This window comes from Sapajus apella, unplaced genomic scaffold, assembly GCF_009761245.1.
Source record: "Sapajus apella isolate SASKATOON/1434 unplaced genomic scaffold, GSC_monkey_1.0 scaffold7, whole genome shotgun sequence".
In the NCBI taxonomy this organism is placed as follows: Eukaryota; Metazoa; Chordata; class Mammalia; order Primates; family Cebidae; genus Sapajus; species Sapajus apella.
Window position 1 is genome coordinate 2,658,189 of NW_022436947.1, and position 7,878 is coordinate 2,666,066.

Below are 7,878 nucleotides of genomic sequence, written 5' to 3' on the forward strand. Positions count from 1 at the left end.
TTTTTTTTTGGTGTACTCTTGTTGCACAGGCTGGAGTGCAATGGCAGGATCTCGACTCAGTGCAACCTCCCCCTTCCAGGTTCAAGTGATTCTCCTGTCTCAGACTCCCAAGTACCTGGGATTACAGGGGCCCGCCACCACACCCGGCTAATTTTTGTATTTTTAGTAGAGACGTCGTGTTGGCCAAGCTGATCTCAAACTCCTGACCTCAGGTGATTCATCTGTCTCAGCCTCCCAAAGTGCTGGGATTACAGGCACGCACCACCGCGTCCGCCCTGCTTGGATTAACTACTGAGAGTTCATTAAGTCACTGTGACGTCATAGACAAATTCTGAGTGGTTCCGTTTTTTCCTCCCTGTTACTTTCCCTACTTGGACTAATACGGTGATGAAATCTGTGATTCCAAAGGTCTCTCCCAGCTCTAAAACCCTATCTTTTCTCCTCGGCACCATGTTTTACCTCCATTATCTCCACAGTTGCTCCTTTTCTGATTCCAAATTCAGGTCTCATTTTTGGATTGTCTTAGTGATACTTAAATGACCTTTCTGCCTTCAGTCTCTATTCCTGTCAGTCCTGAGATTGGATCATATTAATGTCTCTAAAAGAGTTTTTATTATATTGTTCTCTGTCCTGGCAGAGAACTTACCTACAAGCTGAGTTTTATGTATGTATACTCATATTCAATATCCTCCACAATTTAGCTTAGAGACTGCAAACTGGTAGTGTGCACCTTCTTCTGCAGGTATGTTACTTATCCAACATTATCTTCTAACTTCTAACCCACTGAGTTTTCCAGTGTTTTGATTCACAACCACAATAAGAAATTTTATGTTGTAACCCAGAGTGTACACCCATATATACGTAACATATATGTGCATATCTGAAATGTAAGTTTCATCATACTTATCTACTGCTCAGGATAAAGTAAAAGCAACAGATCTAATTTAATATAAAAATATTTTATAATACAGTGTAGAAAAATGTTAATATAAATAGAAACAAATTAGGAAAGATTTTATTTAATGCCAGGGAAGTTCTTGCCTGTTCTTAGGTTTATTCCACTCCAGAATTCATGAGGACAGTGGTACAGAAACATCTGGTCCACTGTGGTGCCTGATCTTTTTCTCTTCGAAACTGATCAAAATTGAAAACCCTAGTTCACATATATAGGCAGTCATGAATAGTAATAATATGTATCCATGTTCTGTATAGCAATGAATTCTTCTTTAATCTTAGTCCAACATCGTGATAAATTTCATATCTGACAATCGCTTTTCTGTGTAAATGAAGTACTAAGCTGTAATAATTTATTCTCTTCATAAAATTACAGGTTTAGGCCGGGTATGGTGGCTCATGCCTGTAATCCCAGCACTTTGGGAGGCCAAGGCAGGTGGATCACCTGAGGTCAAGAGTTTGAGACCAGCTTGACCAATATGGTGAAACCCAGTCTCTACTAAAAATACAAAAATTAGCTGGGCGTTGTGGCATGTGCCTGTGGTCCCAGCTACTCAGGAGACTAAGACAGGAGAATTGCTTGAACCCCAAGAGACAGAGGTTGCAGTGACCCGAGATCATGCCACTGCACTCCAGCCTGGGTGACAAAGCGAGACTCTGTCTCAAAAAAAAAAAAAAAAAAAAAAAAAGTTTAATGAAATTAATTATTTAAATCAATAAAAATGATCTGGTTCACCCTATTAACCACCCAACAACCTGTTTGAAAAACTATATATTCTTTGTTAAGGGACAGATTACAAGAAATGTTTTCCATGTTCTTATTTTAAAAAACAAGATTCTGATGTCATGAACCTAAATCAAAATTCACAAATGGTGGCTGAAATCCTTCAGCCCAGTACAAGATAAATCCATAATTATTGTGCATAAACAATTCAAAATTAGTTTATAAAGGAAATATCAACAAGTCATATAACCACGACACATTATTACTGATGGGTTCCAGCATACTTCAACAAGGCACGGCAGATGTAAACATCTGATAGACTGCTCAGAAAATTAAAGCTATTAGAGCTATAAATAAGGAATGCGTAAATACAAACATAGCAATGCCAATACATTAGTGCCATTTAAGAAAGTGAATAAGATGCAACGTAAATACACCTGATAGTTCCCCCATAAGCCATTTTCCCGCTGATTTATAAAGCTATGTTTCAATAATTCTTTTAAAAAGGACAATTTTTCTACACTGCTGCATGTAGTAATTTCATTGTACATTCTTGATTACAAGAACAAATCCTCTTGCAGAGCTTGACATATCAGGATTTCTCCAGAAAGCTTGTCATATTTTCAGCAGCCTTTAGTGCTTTGGTAGTCTTTCGAAGCTCCTTAATAACCAGTGATATTTATTTCCTTGGTTATTAATTAGTTCTGGGTCAAGTCCTTGTTCACAAAGTTGTACACAAATAGCCAGTTTCCAGTAAGCCAGTATTTAGAATCTCAAGCAGAACATCCACGGTCTCCCTCACCTCTGATTCACTGCCACCGTCATCATGGTGGACAAGGGACCTATTTTAAAATTCTAAACATACTTTTCTCTATAGAGCCAATAATTTCTCTATAAAATTATCTTGCTACACATTATGGCATAAAAATATTATGCAACTTTCGGTATTAGTGCTCTCAGCAAGTTGGAGTGTTACTACATCGTAGTCGTTGCTGTAAATATTTTGTGGTAGGTAATACACTGATACTGTGTTTTTGCCAAGAAGTGTAGTTTTTCATTTATAGCTGATTTGTCACCAAAAGCATATGCATCATACCTATCAATACTGGATGAAGTTTTCAGCACTTATAATGATTCGTATTTCTTTTGCACACTGATTGTCTTTTTCCTTAAGATTTGTGGAACAGCTCTCTGAGCTTGGACCTAGTTTGCCACGACATGACTAAACCAAGAAGTTGGAATCATGGGTAAATACAGGACCCACTGTGGTGCTTCCCTCCAGAAAACGGTGAAGATTGAAATCAGCCAGCACGCCAAGTACATTTGCTTTTTCTGTGGCAAAACCAAGATGAAGAGACGAGCTGTGGGAATACGGTGCTGTGGTTCCTGCATGAAGACAGTAGCAGTGCCTTCATGCGGGAGACTCATTGTCTGGACCTACAATACCACTTCTGTAGTCACGGTAAAGTCCACCATCTGAAGACTGAAGCCACTAAAAGACCGGCAGACGCTCCTGTACTCTTTGAGACATCGCTGGCCTATAATAAATGAGTTAATTTATGTAACCAAAAAAATTAAAAGATTTGTAGAACAACTGAGAAATTATGCCCAATAACTCTACCTGTCCCCCTGCCTCTTTTTTGTAATGGAGTTTCGCTCTTGTCGCCCAGGCTGGAGTGCAGTGGCGTAATCGTGGCTCACCGCAACCTCCACCTCCTGGTTCTAGCGCTTCTCCGGCCTCAGCCTCCCTAGTAGCTGAGATCACAGGCATGCGCCACCACGCCCGGCTAATTTTGTATTATTAGTAGAGGCTGGGTTTCTCCATGTTGGTCAGGTGATCTGCCTGCGTCTGCCCGACTTCAGGTGATCTGCCCTGCCCAGCCACCCAAAGTGCTGGGATTACAGGTGTGAGCCACTGTGTCCAGCCTCAGATGTTCTTTTAATTTTGAAGGTATTAAGCTTTCATTTGCAGGAAACGTGTTTTTTCTTTTTAGAACAAGAGGTAAAGTCAGTGTTTGATAATAGACTTAACATTTTCTCAGTATTTCCACTATAATTCCAGACCCAGCAGCTAAATTGGAATATGTTTCTGTATTTTTCACTTTCTTATTCCTTTTTTTCTCATAATAAAACAATCTCTTTGAGAGCAGTTTATACTAGTTTGATTAATATATCATGGTTCACACACACATGTCATATTGATGGTGTTTTCCCAAAAATATACAGTTCTTCAATGGAACCCAGTTGAAAACTCTGAGGGTTTCTTCAATCATTGAATGAAATTCTCCTGTACTTCCTTTCATAAGTCATGGGCAGTTGTGATAATACAAAATTAGGCTGTACAATGTTATCTGTCCAACAAAGGAACCTAGGAGTCCCAGTGAGATCTCAGCGCCTGCAGTCACCCCTCCCTCCCTGTCCTTCTCTTCACCAGCAGTTAAAGTGTCTGTATTCCTGGATAATGATCAGTGTGATACATGCTAATATTTTCCATAAGATTCTTTTGTAATATATTGCATGTTTTAGAAATGCTACTTGTGACCCTCAGAGCTGTTTCACAAGCCTCTAACTGGCTGCAGTCACCAATTTGAGAATTAGTTCAGTCCCTTTTAGCAGAGACTGAGCAGCTGATGATAAAGTAATTTTATTACTAGGAACTAGGGGTAGAGCACACCTACTTTTTCCAGATTCACCTTTCCAAATTCGCATTCCATGGAAATTCACATTTCCATGCGAACTTGGAAAATCCAAAATATTTTTGTTGGGTAGTGGGGAGCCCTTCAAGGAGGCTGAGAAAAGGTCAAAGTCAATTCCTGTAGAATGCAAAGTCAAATATCTTTACTATTTAACTGTAATGCTATCAGGTCAGAACAGGCACTCTTGTTTAGCAAATAAATAAATACATAATAAATACCCTGTGAGATTAAGTTACTCATCCCTTTTTGACAATATTTGTTTAAAGACCAAAATGCCTTGTGAAGATCCAAAAGAAGAGTATCACAGAGAAAGAAAAGCAAGTACGAAGCCTGTGGAGAGAGTGAGCTTGGTGGGTTGGAAAGAAGGTGAGAGTGGCCAAAGTGCAGTGAGCAGGGTGGGCCGAGGGAGCGAAGGGCCAGGTCATGGAATGGCATAAGGAGATTGGATCTGGCCAGGTGCGGTGCTCACGCCTGTAATCCCAGCACTTTGGGAGGCCAAGGCAGGAGGATCACTTGAGCCATGAAGTTCGAAACCAGCCTGAGCAACATAGTGAGACCCGTCTCTAAAAAAACTAAAAATAAAAAATTAACCAGGCATGGTGGCACACACCTGTAATCCCAGCTACTCAGGAGGCTGAGGTGGGAGGATCACTTGAACTGGGAAGGCTGAGGCTACATTGAGCTGTGATCGTACCATTGCACTCCAGCCGGGGCAACAGAACAAGACCCTGTCTCAGAAACAAACAAACAAACAAAAAAAAAAAAACAGAGAGAGTTTGGATCTTATAAATGAAACCAGAAGTCATTGGGAAAATTTTAAGTAGAGAAACAAACACATTTCAAGAAAGTAGGAGTAGTCAACTAACTCTTGAATGCTACCAAGAATTCTAGTAAGATGAGAGCAGAGAGATAATTCCTGGATTTGGCAAAATGGAGATTACTGGTAACCTTAATATTTTATTTATTTATTTTTTAATAGAGATGGGGTTTCACCATGTTAGCCAGGCTGGTCTTGAATTCCTGACCTCATGATCCACCCACCTCAGCCTCCCAAAGTGCTGGGATTACAGGCATGCACCACCACGCCTGGCCTTTGATTAGCTTTTTATTTTTAATTTTCACTTCAGGCAAAGAAGGTTGCATTAATCATATTTCACAGTTTGTGGCATGGTATCATCATCAGTCTTTTTCTCTCTCTCTGAAATTCCTCTTTATTTCCATTCATTGTGTCTCCAATGGCAAATATTGTACAATTTTAACTTTTTTTTTTTTTTTTTTTTTTGAGATGGGAGTCTCACTCTGTTGCCCAGGCTGGAGTGCAATGGCACAATCTTGGCTCACTGCAACCTCTGTCTCCCAGATTCAAGCAATTCTCCTGACTCAGCCTCCTAAATAGCTGGGATTACAGGTGTGTGCCATCATGCCTGGCTAATTTTGGTATTTTTAGTAGAGACGGGCTTTTGCCATGTTGGCCAGGTTGGTCCTGAACTCCTGACCTCAGGTGATCCGTCTACCTTGGCCTCCCAAAGTGCTGGGATTACAGATGTGTGCCACTGCGCCCAGCCAATTTTAACTTTTTGTATGTGACATTGTATATATTATTATTTTACATGAATATATTTTAAATTTGTAAATTTATGTATCTCATTGTTTCTTTTTTTTTTTTGCTCCACACCATATTTTTAAGATCCACTCATGCTGCTGTGTATAATATATTCATTTTACAATTTTTTTTTACAACTTTTGAGTAGTAATCTGCAATTGCACATTTTGCCTGTTTACTTCCTCAGTGATAGACGCTTGGATTGCCTCCAGTTACCCTCACCACCACCACCACAGTGCAACTGTGAACATCCTCAGTCATGTGCTCTTTGAGTCTATATGAGGGTTTATTTGGGACACAGACCCAGGAAAGAACTGTTGGGTCCTAGGGCATGCATACATGTTAAGAGACTATTCTCCAAAATGGTCATGCCAGTGAAGTCAGCGTTCTTGTATCACCTCTTCTCCTACTGCCTTGCCACCAATAAATACAGTTTAATTTTTACCATTCATTATTTTAATTTGCGCTGCTCTGATAACTAAGGAATTTGAGCATCTCTTCATATATCTGCTAGTCTTTTAAATTTCTTCTCCTGTAAATTGCCTGTTTATAACAATTATTCATATTTCCATATGGTTCCAGTCTTTTTCTGGTTGAATATGCCAGGATTTCAAATCAGTGAGAAAAGCACAGATTTATTCAAAAAACAGCTTAAGACAACTAAGTAATTATCTAGACAAATAAAATTGAATCTTACACCTTACAAAAGGATAAATTTCTAGTGAATAAATGTTTTAACTATAAAAAGTCATAATATTTGTAGAAGAAATTGGCTAAGATTTTAAAAAATTAGACTAGCAAAGACCTTTCCAGGTATGATTGATAATTTCAACTGCTTAAACAGCATTGATCAAAAGACAAATGACAACACTGGCAAAAAATTTGCAATACATTTCACAAAGGGTAAGTTTCTCTAATCTATAAAGAACTCGTGCTGGGCAAGGTGGCTCACGCCTGCAATTCCAGCACTTTGGGAGGCTGAGGGGGGCGGATCACCTGAGGTTGGGAGTTCGAGACCAGCCTGACCAACATGGAGAAATGCTGTCCCTACTGAAAATACAAAAATTAGCCAGCCATGGTGGCACATGCCTGTAATCCCAGCTACTCAGGAGGCTGAGGCAGGAGAATCGCCTGAACCTGGGAGGCAGATGTTGCAGTGAGCCAAGATCACACCATTGCACTCCAGCCTGGGGCACAAGAGGGAAACTCTACCTCAAAAAAAAAAAAAAAAGAAAGAAAAGAAAAAGAACTAAAGATCAAAGAAACAATAACCTAACAGAAAAATGGAGAAAGATATGAACAAATAGTTCACAGGAAAGGAAACATAAGCCTCTTATGCGAATAAAATATGTTCAACCTGACTCAATTGCTGAACCAAATAATATGCATATTTTTAACTTTGATAAATTGCCTTCCATAGAAAGTGCTGATTTATATTCCACTGGCAATACATAAAGGTCCCAATACCCTTGGCAACTTATGTTATCAAATGTTTTAATCTTTGCCAAAACTGATATATTTCAAAAAATGATTTTGGAGTACATTTCTCTTGTTTTGAGAAAATCCATGCAATCGAATTCTATGTAACGTTTTAAAAAATTAATTACCAAAATCTATTCTTAAGTGAAAAAAGGAATATGCAGACTATTATTTAGTATACTACCATTAGGATAAAAAGAGGAACATTTGTTAAAAGGGAGAAAAATCTATTATTTGTATATGTATGTATGTATATGTATATAAGAATTTATTTTAAAAATCTCTTGGTGTATATTCACAAAACTGAGAGCTGATCTCAAAAGGGACATTATGTGGCCCAGGTTTAGAAACAGAACAGAGACCCATAGATTTAACTATGGAGACAGCCCAGCTGTGCTTGTTTTGCGTTGATACTGATAGCA